General features: G+C 37.6%; 1 protein-coding gene across 11 annotated transcripts in view; it reads left to right on the forward strand.

The window, feature by feature from the left end:
* The first annotated feature begins 353 nt into the window (after window positions 1-353).
* Window positions 354-15694, forward strand: part of BAZ2B (bromodomain adjacent to zinc finger domain 2B) — a 162285-nt gene continuing 146944 nt past the window's right edge. For all 11 annotated transcript variants that reach the window (XM_062578291.1, XM_062578298.1, XM_062578294.1 and 8 more), the window contains exon 1: window positions 354-436. The gene's annotated coding sequence lies outside the window, so the exon portion shown is untranslated. The remainder of the gene's footprint in view (window positions 437-15694) is intronic.

Here is a 15694-nt window from a genome sequence, read left to right on the forward strand (position 1 = left end):
AAGCGTTCACTCTTCGTAACTTTTTCTAAAGAGAGAAGGAGGGTGCGGAGCGATGCGGAGGCTGCGCTCGGGGAGCCGCCGAGCGGCTCTGCCCTGTGCCTTTTGGGAGCCGAGGGGCCGTTTATCTCCGGGGCTGGGGCGAGATGAACAGTTCTCCCTCCTTCCCTCTCGCTCGCAGCAACTTTCATTGTCGGAGAGAGAAGAGCGGTGCCGGCTGACGTCACTCCGGCTGCTGGGGCTGGACACCCCTTGCGGAGGGGCTCGGCGCGGCGCGGCGCGGCGGCACGGGGACGGCGCGGCGCCCGGCGCGCACGCGGACACGCGCGGACGTCGCCCGCCCCCGCGCTCCGCAGCCGCGCGGCGCCCCGCCGGCCTGGGGAGGGGCGCTCCGGCCGCGGCGGCGCCCGGCAGGAAGGTGCCGCTCTGCCGGCCTGAGGTGAGTGGAGCGGGCGCCTGGCGGCCGGGCCGGCGCTGCGGGCGCCGCGCTGCTCCCGGGGTCCGCGGTCGCGGCGCCGCCTCCCGCCTCTCTTTGTTGCGCGGCGGCCCCGAGGGCCCGGGCGGCGGCGGCAGCGCGGCTGGCCGCCGGCCGCGGAAGGGGCGGCGGGGGCGCCGCGGAACTTCGCGGCGGCGCTGGCTCCGTGCGCGGAGCCGCGGCGGGGCGGCTCTTTTGTGTGGCGCGGTGCGGTGCGCGCCGGCCGCCGCCTCCCGCCGCGCTGCGCCGCTTCCGTGCGCTGCCGCTGGCCTTGCGGGCGCGGGGCGCCCGGCGGGCCGCATCCGCGGGCGCGGCGCGTCCCGCGCCCCCGCGCAGCCTGCCCTGCGCCGGGCGGCGCGGCGCGGAGCGCGGCGGCGGGGGCTGCGCTCCGCTCTGCTCCGCGGCCGCCGCGCTCCCCTGCGCCCTCGTCCTTTGTGCGTGCTGCCGCCTCGTAAAGGGGGAGGCGGCTGCAGCCCTGGGCTGAGTTCTTGAAATTTATCCCTTTGTGTATATTACAATATCCTCCATTTTTCTGCCCTCTAAACAACAAGCCTTTCGCCATCTTGGGCAAATTTTTATTCCCAAGTCTGTTTCATTTAGGGGGGAACGAGTAGAAATCCTGAAAGGCCTTTTGCATAATGCTTAAAGTTTAGGAAATGTTACAGGGACAGACAGTGACGTCACGTAAAGTTTAAGGGGAATTTTTCCAAGAGTCTGTACTTTTCCCCGGCATTTGTGGTCTGAGCTGCAATAAACAGTACTTTGAAGTGAGAGGCTCTTAGTTAATGTTTCCTCCTTAAGAGTGCAATCCTTTCTGTGGTGCCCGTTTTTTTTTTTTAACAGGTAGAAACATAATCGTGCTTTTAGGTTATTGTCCCGCTTCTTCTTTTTGTATTGGCCTTTCACTATTTAATACGTAAAACTTACTTAATTGTTTTGTTGTTTAAAAAGCAAATTTCAAAGTTCTTATGTTACGTAGCATTTCATCCGGAGAGGAGTGTTATTTGTGTTTACAGCAAGTAGTTTTCTGACCTGAGGTTCACATGAAAGCTGTGGTCCAGAATCTTCTCTAAGGATTAAACAGTTTCTGATTGGGATGAAGAACATGGAAATGCACAGCTATTTTATTTTTAAATGACAGATTGGCACATATTTGGAAGCAATAAACTTCTAACTACGTTGTTAGCAAGGTTCATCTTGAAAAATACCTGTATATATAATATATAGTTTATATTATGTTCCAGATGCTGTAGAATGGGTGGCAGAATGTAGCTACCATACTAAATTTATTTAAGAAAAAAAAAAAAGCTTCTTGCTATAAGCTGTGTCCCTTTCTTTGAAAAGTGAGACAATAAAAGCTACTGTTTTTTTAATTTACTTCTCAAATTATACTTTTTTTTAAGATCTCATAAGTTTTTCTGGTCATACAGTAAAACTTACTGGGGCACTGGATACTTGGTGAAGTATTGTAAGTAAAATTCTGGTTTTCCTTTTTTTTTTCCCTCCCCCCTCACTTACTTTGCTTGCTGCATATTTATAGTCACAGTAACAAGAACTTGAAACTGTCTGTGATTAATTTGCATTTCCTTTGTCTTCAGGATTGGGAAAAACATTGTCAACAATTAACATAGAAAGTAATAGGAATTGCTCTTAGTACATCAAGGGCCTCCCGCTCCGCTCCCCCGCCTCCCTTAGCCAGCTCGGGATTGAATGATCTTCAGCGCTATGTTTGAAGTAAGCGTTTGCGTTGACAAATGTCAGATTTACCTTAGTATGTTTTTTAAAAACTGCGTTAGAAAGCGTGGTCGAATTGAATGTTGTTTGGTTGCGTGAATCTTAGGTAGATGAAAATGTGTAGTTAAAAGCATGTAGAACAGATGGATCTAAATTATATATGCAGCAAAGGCCTACAAGATTTGGTAGATTATAAATGGTGAGCAAAAGAGTATAAGCTGTTTAAGAAAATGGTAGTTAAGTATATTTGATGTCTCATACCTATAATAAACCATGTGTGTATTTTTGTTACAACAAAGCAAATAGCATTTGGAAAATTGTAACTGAAATAATTTTTTAAAGCGTATAGATGGAACTCTAAAGAGTTGTTGAAATATGTCTTTGTTAAGAAAATGTTAAGTTCACTTTGAGCAGAATTTTCTTTTTAATCATAGATTATATCAATTCCTTACAAATGATTGACTATTAAAATTAGGTAGTGATGAATTTCTTCATAAATGCAGATCTTTGGAGAATAAAAACATTTCTTTAGAGAATGAGGCAATGCTCCCTTTTCATTACTGCCTCCAAGTCAGTTCCAAAAGGCACAAAATAAGCTTTTGTGAGTAATGTTTATTGATAGTAAACTATAATTGCAGTACTGATATTTCTCTCTTGCTCTTTTTGAACTAAATAGCACTGCACCAGGCTTATTTCAGGTAAAATTTTCCCGAAAAAAATAATATTTTAAAAGCTCATACTTGTAGATTATTCTAGGTTGTCAATAACGTTGAATGACCTTAGGGGGAAGATAACTAAATACTTATTTTGTAATTTTGGGAGAAATAGTTGATTGCCATTACCAGGTAATAAGCTGCTTTCCATTTTTGAAAGATAAGTTGTCAGTGTTTTTATAATATACAGGGAATAGGCACTGGTTGAACGTTGCAGTATATTTAGTCTTTATTCTAGCCTTATGGTAAGAACATGCTGCAAACTGAGATATTTGTCTCTTTGTGAGACATTTACTTAAAATGCAAATAAGCAAGTAATGGAAGTCTTTTTTAGTTCCTGTTGCCCTTTTTCTCATTTCTTTGTTTGCATGTTTATTGTAGAACTGCAGTGTAAAGGAGCAGATGTTTTGCAAAACATCCTGATGTGTTGCTTTTTCTTATGGGAGTGCATAACTGTTCCTTCTGATGCATCGAGTTGACAGCTGGTTGATTTCATGGAGCTGCTAAGAAGCCATTAGTGGTGTCATTGAATTGAAACAGAACAGTCACTCCCAGCTTGAACTGCAATTGTTAATGTCTTTGTTGCTACTTTTGTGTTCCTATTCAAGATGTGGAATATCACAGTTGCAAGGAAGTCCTTGTTCTGTCTAATCTCACTGAATTAGGGAAAGGAGATATCAGTAGTTGACTGCTTTTAGTTTCATAATATTCTTAAAATGGCTTGTTTGCAGCTAGGAGATCTGAGCTGTGAAAAGGTGAGCTCAGCAAAACCAGAAATGCAATTTACTAGACGTACCCCCTCCCCCCCCCAGTGGTATCTCACAATTCAAATGGCTGTGTGTGTGTGTGTGTTTTTAACTTAATACCAGTTTTTTAGGCCTCTTAGTTTTTGTCCTAAATTGGAGTAACACTCCAATACCTATTTATTTCTGTACTTCTAGAGGTACTTACATATCCCAGGTCACATCCCTTCTTGTAACAGAGACTTCAGGTTAAGAAATAATGTAATAAAAGCCAACAGCTTTTGAGTTAGTTGCATTCTACTACAGTATGTTAAGTAAATTATATCATGTTATAAACTAGTCTGTGATCCTAAATTGCAATCTGAAGAAACACTGCACAAGCGTTGAGGGACAGCAATGTTTTCCATGATAGGTAGTCTATACAACATAGTGAACACTGACAAAATGTAATAAACTTATTTTAAACAAATCAGATATTGGTAGTGAAGATAATATTATGTAGAATCCTAGATGTAGGTACAGATGATCTTTCTAACCTCACCAGGTTTATTCCCCACCGCACCAGTTCATTATGACTAGTGTTGATGATTTTAAAAAAATAGTCACGCTATTGCATTTTTACTTACTTAAAAATAATATTTATTGTATTGTGTAATGGTAAAATGGAAGTGCATCTTTGATATTAACCTAAATGAGTGGTAGGAGTTTGGAGTTCTGTGCTCAGCTCTTTAGGGATGAGTAATGGAAACAAGGGTATTGTATCAGTGAGATCAGAGAAAGGACACCCCCCACCTCTCTTTAATTGGTTTTTAATTGGTTATTAAAAAAACCAAAACAAAACAAAAAATTGCAAATCAAGAGACAGATCAAAAACAGGTGAGTTGCTAGAAGGTTTGTGTCAGGAAAACAGTAGATTCACATTAATTTTTTCATAGGAGCTTCTTAGTACTTTGTAAAGGTGGGTTTGTATTAGTTTCAGTGCAACACAGTTAAAGTCCCCAATGCATAGACAATTTAATCTCTTACCAAAATCACTAGGAGTGTTAGAGATGGAAAGGAAAGCTGTGTTCACTGACTCTGTTTTATAGTGTTGTTGTAGATGTGGTTGGTAGAGTGTGTTTCTTTGAAAACAGAAATACTTAATTTGTTTTGCGCAAAGAATAGTTGCTGCTTGAATATATCAAGTTGAGTGCAGACAGGCATTAAAAATTGGGATCATGTTTTCATGCATAATATCCCAGCAAGATGTAGTATTTTTCCATTATTTTGTCTCTTAACAATACATTTTTAAGGGTAAAAAAAATCAGTGTAAAATGTACAATCCAGTTATGTTATTTCATATATTAGTTGTGTGGAGTTTTTCACTTGACCTCTTTCCTACCCTGTATCTACAGTTATATAATGCCCTGGTCTTGACTCATTCCTTTAAAAAATATTTTTTTTTATTCAATGTGCTTTTTAAAGTCCGATAGAGAAGTTCCTTTGAGACTTTGTTGGAAAGAAAACAAAAAGTAATTTCACAATGTCATTCTGATTCTTTTTTTTTGAGGGGATTTTTATTGCTGTCTGAGTATTTAATGAGACTACCAAGCCAAAGAAACATTCATAATGAGGAAGACTTGTGCTCACTTGCAGTTTTAGTATAGTAACAAGGAAAGGAAGATTCAGGCTTTTTTTTTCCTACTTAATATAACAATTTATGTATTTGCTAATTCATAAAATTTCTACTCTTGTGTGGAAATTTTTCAGATTGGTGCAGAAGAGACAAACATCAAATAGTCTGTATTTCATACCTCACCTAATGGCAGAGAAACTCTCAGATGTATAGTCTTTGAAAGTACTGACTTATAAAAAGATAATAGGTTTGTCAGTGTGCATTTCATCCTTTCAGAAGGATGATGCCTGTTGCCATTAACATGAAATCTCTCCCATTGCCTTCCTCCTCATACCCATCAGGGCCTCCTGAATGTCCTGTTTTCTGTGTGTAAAGGACATATGACTCTCCTTTCAGTTGATGTAGGTCAGGCATTGTGAAGAGCTGAATGGGGGAAGCCTTGGTAGTTTACAGCAAGAGATTGCAGAGATCTTTCTAGCCCTTGAGGGGGGAAATCACAGAAAACATTAAATTTTAAACTAGTAAAAATAAAAAGACATCTGAAAAACTAGTCTACCTGAGTGGAGTATTTACTATTGTGAATAGTCCCACTGAAACCAATGGGTCAATGCTGAGTATAAAGCCTGGTCTCAGGTAATCTTTGTAGCATAAAATCTTTTAAAAGAAAGTGGGTTTAAAAAGAATGCAGTGACCATCTCACAATGCCATCTTCTTTTTTTGGATCCTTATATAGAACTTCTCTGCTCTGGAATTGTTTCAAGTCATCACCAGTGTTTTCCTGTAAATTGTAGAAAGTGTAAGCAAGATTTTCTTTGGAATATTTAATCAAATATGGGCATTTAAAGGCACAAAATACTCTCCTCAGCTGTTCTTGAACTTGAATCTCGATTCATGAGACTGTTGGGTGAGAAGTTACAACTTTAGTATCTTCTGGGGACTATTTTTCTTCAGTTTTGCATATGCATCTAGCTCTTTAAAATTCCATATTTAGTACTCAATTTATATTCATGAATTTCTATTTTTTTAAATGTTGAAAGAGGCTTTAATAAACAGTATGTTGCATTTTAGTAATTTATTTTAGAATGGTGGTGGTGTAGGGTAAGTGAATATGATTAGCAGCAACCTTCTCCCACCCCTTCTCCCCCAAACCCTCTGTCTTTTCTTGTAAAGAGAAATCCAGCTTGAAGATAATTACTGCAATGGTGGAGCTGATGTGTAGGAACATAATTGTGTGGTTTTTACCCCATTTTCTGTTCTTACACTTTTCCACAAGCCTGCACTCATTAATCAAAGAGGCTGCACTCCTGCTGAGGGCGGAGAGGTTCATCAAATTGGCAGCCAGTTTGGTGTAAAGAACAGCGTACTGAAGCTCTTAACGCGCTGGGACATAAATAAATGTAAGGTCTTTGTATGCAAACCCTGGAGGTTAATACTGTATAATTCAATGTCCTGTCTTTGTTTTTATGATTGATGTTTTTAAATGTTTGAAGCTTGATGCAAGCCTTGTAGTAGGTCAGGGCTGACAGTCTGATTGGCTGAGGCAAAAAAAGCACTAGGTTGGCAGAGGGACTTTGTATATGCTGCAGAGATTTTCATATTCTTATTTATTTATTTCTTTATTTTTACTGGGAGATCATAGTATTGCCTGAGTTGCTGTAAGAATGTTCCAGAGATTGACAACCCCTGCTGTGATAATGGACGTACTGCATGAAATGCCAGTAGTTTGGTCCTATTTGTTCTGAAGCTTACTGCTATTTGTATCCTTAACAGAGCTAACATGTAGAACAAGGAAAAGCTACTGGGATTTCTCTGTAGAAATAATACTGGGATTTGGCTTTAACATGAATTGGTTGCATATTCATAATTTAAGAACAGCTGGTTACAGCAAGCATACACTCATTTGCAAGCTATTATAAACCATTCCACTCACACATAGAGGTTGTGCTTGAGTTTATTTATTTATTTATTTATTGATCTACCTGCATTTAAAATCTGGTCACCGCAGCCACAGAGGTCTTTCATTTTAGCTGTGCTTGCAACACACAACAGTCTCAATATTAAATATTTAATTTTAACTAAATGCTGAATAAAATGATAAAGTGAGCTTTGAAGAAACAAAATGTTAAGGGTCAGCAGTGACACACATCTTAAATGCAAAATCTTGTTTATGTAAAGCAGCCTAAAAATAACATCATACAATCTCTGTAGTCCTTTGATTTTTTTGTGTGTGTTCTGAATAAAATCTTTCCTAGATTTATCCAAGGTTACCTTGCTAGAACTATAGTTGCTGCAGTTTTTGGGTTTAATACTTGGTGTGCCCAGAGCTTTTGGAGGGAAACATAAAATATAATTGTATTACGCAAAATCATGATGTGATAAAATAGCAGTAAGTACAGTCTTGCCAAGTATCGCATAGAAAAAACAGAAGATATATTAGAAATGGCTATAGACTTTCCATGGATTGGCTTCTCTGTTGTTAAGATATGTAATACATACTTTGAAATATTGGTCAGTAATGACATACTCGAGCTGGATTAGCAAATGTTGCATTTTCTTTCGATTTTGCCTTTCCATTTCCAATTCAGAAATGAAGTGAGGTATATTTCCATTAATTTATACACTTAGTTTGATAACTTTTCCATATCTTTAGTTATTTTAGTGACTAGAACTTCTAAAGGAAGAGTTATAATATTGAATGATTAAAAATCTACTTTCTAAGCATCCTTAACTCCGTGTGAGAGTAAAAGACCAAGATGGTCACTTATACAGCTTTTGATCCAGTGTAAGTTGCTACCTGAACAGTCTGCCATGCAGGCAGAAAGGTTTGTTGAGGAAACATGCAAATAAATTCCTTTTTCATATATATGGACTCAGAATGATTGGAAGCCCGGTCTAGGAGTGTTCCTTACTGTGTTAATCAGTGTGTTAAAAACATCTGGAGGAGGCTATACTCCTCTGGAAGGTAGTCCATTTTTTCAAGCTCTATCAGTCGATCTAATAAAAGATACTGTCTCTCCCTATAACTGTAGCCTTTTTTTTTGTTTGTTATACTTACTGCCTTAAAAAAAGGCTAAATTCTAAGAAGTGCAACCTAGTATTTTCCACTGCAGCTTTGATTGTCTTTATTCTTAGAATGATCTTTAAGCATTTTATTGCTCCTTTTAGATGTTGACAGAAGAGGTAGATCAGAGGTAGTAACTGAGACAACTATGTGGTTTAGGCAAAAAAAATGAAACAGAAAGGAAAAGTGCAGGCTAGTTGGATCATCTGAGGACCAAACCTCTACAATAGCTGTAATGTTAGAAACAAATTCTGCATAGCAGGTTTTAAGAGCTTTCAATGTGAAGATAAATTCTTTATTTTCTGAATTACCATGCCTATTAGAAACAATAGGGAGTCATTTTTGACTCCTTCAGGGAAATTACCCTAAGTGGGAGTGGAAAGAAGTAAATGGATGCTATTCCCTTGTCTGTTAGTTGAAGGACTGAATGGGAATAGTCAGTATGTCCTTGACAATCAGTCAACAGGTGGATGGATGCATTTTTTTTTTCACCGTTTTGTCAGCATAGACCATGCGGAAAGGCTACTGTCCCAAGGAAAGTGTCACTGGCTGTTCAGGAGAGAAGGGAAGAAAGTTTAGATTCAAATGCTTGTTTAAAGACAAGTAGTTCATACTTGTGTGTGTGTGTATAGTCTTGTTGAACAGCATCAAGATTAAGGTTCTTCGCTTGCATTTAAGAGGTTTGCATATTAGGTCTACTGTAATTTGGTGGCAAAATCACAGTAATATTTTGTCAGAAAGATACAAAATCACTGAAATTTAGTAGAGAGAACACTCAAAGTTACAGTCATACCTTGAATGTACCAGAGAGGGATTTGGAAGATACGGTTGAAGCTAAGTCTGTGTGGATGTTTGAATGCAAAATGGAGATGTCCTGATCACTTCCAGCATGTGTTTCCATAAGAATTTTATTTGCTAGCAGCCACCAAATAAAAATACCTAATATTAATGGATATGTATCGCTTAACTTGCTACTTAATGCATGTAAGAGTTTGGAGAAGAAAATTTTTGAAGGGCGGGGGAAAGCTCAAGGGAAGAATATATTCCTAAAATGACAAGAAACTATTACTATTTGCATTTTTCCTGTATTCTTTTTTTATTTAACTATCGTATTAGCAGTTACGTTTCTGTGATTGTCATCATTTTGCTTTTTTAGAAGTGCTTTTCAAGTGGATTCTTTTTCCTGAAGGCTTAAAGCAGGCCGTCCTCACACAGCCAAGGATATTTTGAACAAGAGTAGGAAAAGTATTGATGCCATAGTTTAGGCTTGTCTAGAAGGTTAGTTTTGAAGCACTGTTTTTCATGACTGTATGAGAAATGTGTGCATCATGCAAAGGAGAAGTCAAATGAAATGCTGGAAGGAAAAAATTCTTCATATTACGGTAAAACTAATATTATGTGTAGTAGTGACTACAATCAACTATAAAATGCACTTTCTCCTGGCATTAGGATATAAAAGGAAAAAACTTTTTTTTTGTATGTGTTAAGATACACAGCAGCTTTTTTTTTTTTTTTTGAGAGAGACATTTTCTATATGTCAAGATACATTAATAATCTTATGACTTTTTGAGATTTACTGGCAGATGCTAGTAAATTTTCAGTGTTAGCTGGTATAATGTTGAATAGAGAGCATATTGCAGTTGACTATTGATATAAATGATTTATTCAAAGTAGCATTTAAGTGTAGTGTTCTGTCTTTCTGCAGCTATAGAAATTTATTATATGTTTGGAGAGTTATCATATGACAATATCAAGACTTATAAAACAGATATGTTCGGGGACAAATACTTTTTTAAAAAGATAATTTATATTTTCTGAAAGCTTTATTTATATAATTGTAATTTTGGTAGCTTACAAAATACTTATAATACATGAAAAAAATCTTCTGGAATGATATGTCTGGACATGAAAATGCCTTGTGCTGTGTATTTTAGGAGAATTTTTTTAATGTCTTAAAGTGGAACAGGATCTAACACAGTTTCGAAAGCTGAGTCATTCTGCTCCCTTTACCCCCTTACACTGACTTCAACAGATCTGGTGTGCTTTGTACCCATTTTATAGAACTTAGAATGACTGAGGGAAAGGTTTATTCTTCAGTCTTTCTCCTCCTTTTTGCTTCCAGCAGTAGACAGTCAATACAGGTAACTTGAGTACTTAGATGGCTCTACATGTTCATCCTATTGTGTCCTGTTCTTGTACAGAATAGCAGTCTGTGTTAGCAACCCCTTCAAAGTGACTGTTTCCATAAATAATTTGTGAGTGGTCATGTCTCAATAAATCATTTTGATTTTTCTTGCAAAAGTTTATTTTAACTTTAAAGGGCTATTTCAGTGCCAAATTTCAAGTGTCTGTTTCTCTTTAATAGCCATTCTAACTTTTTTTTTTTTTTTTAAGTAATAATGTTAAGCCAGTAAAAATCCTTTCCTAGTGTTCTCTCTTCACTCAAAAATCACTGAACCATTTCTTCAGACTTCTAAGGAGACTTGTTGAAGAGAAAGTAATCCAAAAGTAGTAAATTAGTATTCTTGGCTGAAAACATCGCTGCTTAGCATGAACTGTGGTAATCATAGAAAGCACAGGAACAGAACACTTAAACATACAGTTCTTCCAAAATTGAGAAGAATTTTTTTGGAGGCTTAAAGAATTTGTTGTTTAGAATAGTTGCATTTTGTTGTTTTAGAATTTAGTCAGCCTGATGATGCATAGTGAACCCCATCAAAGTATAGCATTAGACAGATGGATAGATGGATTTTTTTTTTTTTAAGTCGAGGAAAAAAAGGAACAGTTGAAGACATTAATATTGTGTTACTTATGAGGTTAAATGTTCAAGAGCAGAAGTGAAGATTCATATATCATTTGGGAAGTACAGTAGCAGAGTTTTAAAACTTACGTTCTAAAAGTTTCTGTTGTTTGGTGAGAAGGGATAAATTATGATATTACTAATCTTCATTTTGTTTCATGTATATTTGATAATTCTACAGATGGTAGTTTAGTCAGAGAAAAAGCAGGACAATAAGAAAACAAACAATATTTGTGTGTTTTAGCCTGTTTTGTAGCATACAAAGACATTGACAGAATCAGTTAATGTTCATTTTCAAGTCTAAACTATTCAAAAGTGAACTATTCCCCTGGAAAATGCAACAGGCTAAGGGACTTTGTGCGTTCTGTTTCCTTTCCTGTCTTCACCAGCTGAGGTCTCTGGAGCTGCTGCTTTTCCTGTTAGTGTGGTGATTGGGGCTGTTTAGCCCTGGGCCCATTGACTGTAACCTATCCTATTGCAATATAATCATTACTGTTAACAAGTAGTAGCTTGTTTCTTGAGCATCCATACTAGAGATTGTGGAAGCAAATTAGAGCAAAACTGGCTCTAAAATGTTGCCTTACAAAGGGAAAGAGGGGGCAGTGCTGGTCATGACCCTTGGACTGGTATCTGATGTTACTTTACCCATATACCAACTTGTTCGATTTTTTTTGTTAGAAATATTAGAAAATTAGAAAATACTTTCAACATAAATTCATTAAAAACTTTATAAGGTTTTGTTTACAGAAGTTCTGATGAAGGATTTATTAATGAAATTGTGACAAACATACTCAGTTTTATTCTGAAAAAGCAACATTTAACAGATCTGACAATTTTAAGACCTTTCAAAAAGTGTTTACAAATCACACATTTCAAATTCATGAGACCCATATTGAATTCTGTTACTGGGTTACCTGCCTTTATGATGAGTAGTTTCAGGATCTGTGATGACTATTATAGTGCAAGATACATATACGTAAGATATTTGAAAGAACAATATAGGACTCATTCTGAGGTTTTAATGTTAGCTGAAGGGGTGGGGAGGAGGTTTTACCCTGCTGGAAGAATGGTATGTGTTTGTTAATTGACACTAATTCTTCTGTCTTTCATTCTTGGCTCCTTATTGTGCTCTTTTTGCATGTAAAATGTTAAAGTACATTCTGCCATTTATATTATGTAATATACTATAGTTTTACATAATGTAACTTCTAATCACACAGATTTTTCTCATATTCCTTTTTTTTTCCCTGTCCCCGTTTAGATATGTGCATATTTAATCTTAGCTATATCACACATGAATCTCTTAAGAGGTCTTTAACATTTTTAAACTTAGATCACCCACCCTCCTCCCCAATTAGGTGTTTCTTCACCTTTGCTACAGCTCTAAGAAATAAATCTAGGGAAGAGGCTATTTTTATTCTGCTTCTTAAATAAATTTTTCTCACACGATAGTTGATACGATGAGACTCATAAATTTTGTGAATAGCCTTGATCTCAAATAGCATCAAAATTGGAAGGGATTGGTTAAAGATAGCAGATTCCGGACTAAGTCTTTTATGTCCCAATATAAATATTTTTTCTACTTGTAATAAGCAGTCTTGAACTAACTGCTTGTTGCAGTGTCACTGTGTTGAATTTTGATTTATGTATGTAACTCTTTCTGAAGTTACTTGGAGACATGAGGGTAAATGTAAAATACTTGTAGCTTACAGGTTGTAACCCATTTTTAGTTTTTCTTGTAACCATATAAAGTTGATACTTTTCATTGACTAGTTTGATAATACTAACATTATTCTATATTTTGGGGGAAACCAGTTTGTTTTCTGCCTTCTCTCCAAAAATTAAATGTTTTTAAATGAGGCTACTGTGTGTTGGTCTTGAATTAATCTGTAGCTTCTTACTCTGTTGATATTGGAAAGGATCTTGTTGACTCTGAGATTTTAGATGTTGAGTTCCAGCCATGTTCCACAAACATGCTGTGGGGCAGCTAACTCAGTGGCAACGGTAGCAGACTGTGCCTTCAATGTTAAGATACTTCACCGAATCCTCTGTGCCGTGCGTGACAAGGTCTGATACCCTGGCTGCGATACTGAAGTCCAGAGGTGAGCAGTTCCAGGGCTGAAGGGGAGAAGCGTCCTGAATGAGAACTGCACAGGAGGCAGCAAGGTTAAAGAATGATGTGTAGTCCAGAGGTATCTTTATATTATATTTTGCCATACTATACTGGCAAAGACAGTTTTGTCCAGTCAGCAGCTTATTTCTGGTCTCTCTTAAGACATTGTCAAAGTTCTGGGCAGTTTGACTATGCCTGGGTGGTACTTGCTGAGAATATTTTCTATTCAGTCTCTGCGTTTTCTGGCAACTTGAGGATGAGCTGCTGAGGAAGAAAAAAAGAGAGAGAAAACAAAAGTAATTTCGGTTTTAAAATCAGCACCTGGGCCATGATTATGTATTATGGTTCCAGCTATGCGTGAACAAAAAAATGAGAACTATATATATGGCAATTTCATATGAGAAACAATGAGGGGGGAAGTATTTTGCTGGAAAAAGAAGAGTTTTGATGCCGTGCAGATTCTTCAGTAAATGAAGAATTTGATGCTTCAAGTCATGCTTATGTGGTGGTTGTTTTCACAGATTGTTTTTGGCTTCTTGTAGTATGCCTCTAATTTTATAATTCGTGTTTATTAACAATTTGAAGTACAGAGGTCATTTTTTTTGTAAAGTAGCACTTCTACCCTCAGCTGTTGTTTATCCTTTGTATTTGTTTTTTCCTGATGCTGCATCAGTTGCCATGGAAACAAAAGCAGAACTCAGGAACCAGCAGCCTGCCACTGGAGTTGAAAAGATCCTGGCTGTTTGACTTGTTTCTACTTGTCTTTCCATGGAATCAGATGTTTCAGAGGGGAGGGAAAAGGTACATGCTTGCATTACTGTGAAAACTTTTACTTTTTGTGGCTCATCTGACTTGGGTTAAAAAAAAGTACTTGAGAGTGGATTTATTATGGATTTCAGGAAAGAGGCTGTGAGTACTCAAATTACTGTGTCAGTTAGTAGAAAATAATGTTGAGGAGCTTCTGAAGTTTGCAAGATACTTTTGGATCTGGGAAGTAATTTTATGATTTGATGTCTGATTTCTGTCTTAAAACATTGTGTACTCTGGTATTAAATCCTAAAAGTAAACATTGTAGTTTCGAGTACAGTGTACGTCTCTAAATGCCTTTCAGTCACTGATTTATTTAACTGTGGATAGATGCAAGTAAAATTCAATTCAGACTGAATTGCACAGGTTTCTAGCGAGCAAGAAGATAACTTCAGACAAATGAGACGGTGACATGCCATTAAAACAATTCTTCTTGAGCCATTGGGTATATAAACATTTGGACTGTGGGCTGGGTTCCTTTAGGCATAAACTGCTAAGTGAGTGCAGACTGATTTTACGGATTCCTAGAGCAGAGTACATTGTTCATTGCTCTGTTCTGTGGCCGCACCTAGGGAAAAGTTGGCACGGGCCATAGATCCAGCATCAGGAAGCGAAGAGTGAATTTTTACTATTTCTTTCCTACTACATTTTCCTCTGGTATTTCCTGTTGTAGTCTCGAAAAACTATGTCCAGGTACCATTATTCTTGAGTGCTGTTTTGTTTTGGCATACAACAAATCCAAAACAAGACAGCAAATAGTATTGCTGAACTCTCATGCAGATTGCTGCTTAAAGAAATGTACAATCAAAATGGTGACTTAGTATCTGGAAAGAAGCTACATCAGTTTAGTTCAGTTTCTAAAACTAACTTACTGTTACTTCAACAGATAGCCCTACTATTTCTGTATGCATCACATACAGTATAACGCTCTTGAATAAGTTCGTGATTTTCAAAATAAACTTGGCAGACATTAGATTGCTTTATGTAAACAAGAAAATGCAGAAGCATGGTGGTATTTTAGACTTGTGGGTTGAAATAGAAACATATTTGCCTGAAGAAACTTTCTCTAGTCAAAACTTCACTCATTTTTGCAAACATAAGGCTTCACTTAAAAAAAATTTTTTTTTGATTAAAAAAAAAAATCTTGAAACTCTAGACACTTTCCTTTGATATGTGCTGTATTTGACTACTTATCATTGTAATATTAGAATGTTTTTCTTTGCCAACCAGAGCTGATCCTTCCTCAAGTTTGAAATACTTATTTTAAGGTTGGCTATGTGTAGTGTTTATGTGTGAGTACATATAAATACTTAGGTTTTTGGACCACAAAACTCCAAACAGCTAGTTTATCTGTGTACATAGTGTATAATACAGCTATCTAAAATACAACAATTCATATACCTGAGGTAGAAATTAAAGTATGTTTTAGAAAAATAAGAAGAAACCCACTTCTGTACATACTTTCTGCATCTTAAATTTGGAATTCTGAATTTGCTTTACAAGAGCTACTATCTGAAACAACGAGAGAAGTGCTGGAATGAAATGTTTTAAGAGGAAGAGAACTCTGAGTAAGACTTCGCAGCATGTTGTTGTAGTTCTGCCTAAACATTTTTTTTTTTTAATGTCCAAGATGCTG

The sequence above is a fragment of the Rhea pennata genome, chromosome 6 (genome assembly GCF_028389875.1).
Source record: "Rhea pennata isolate bPtePen1 chromosome 6, bPtePen1.pri, whole genome shotgun sequence".
Lineage (NCBI taxonomy): Eukaryota > Metazoa > Chordata > Aves > Rheiformes > Rheidae > Rhea > Rhea pennata.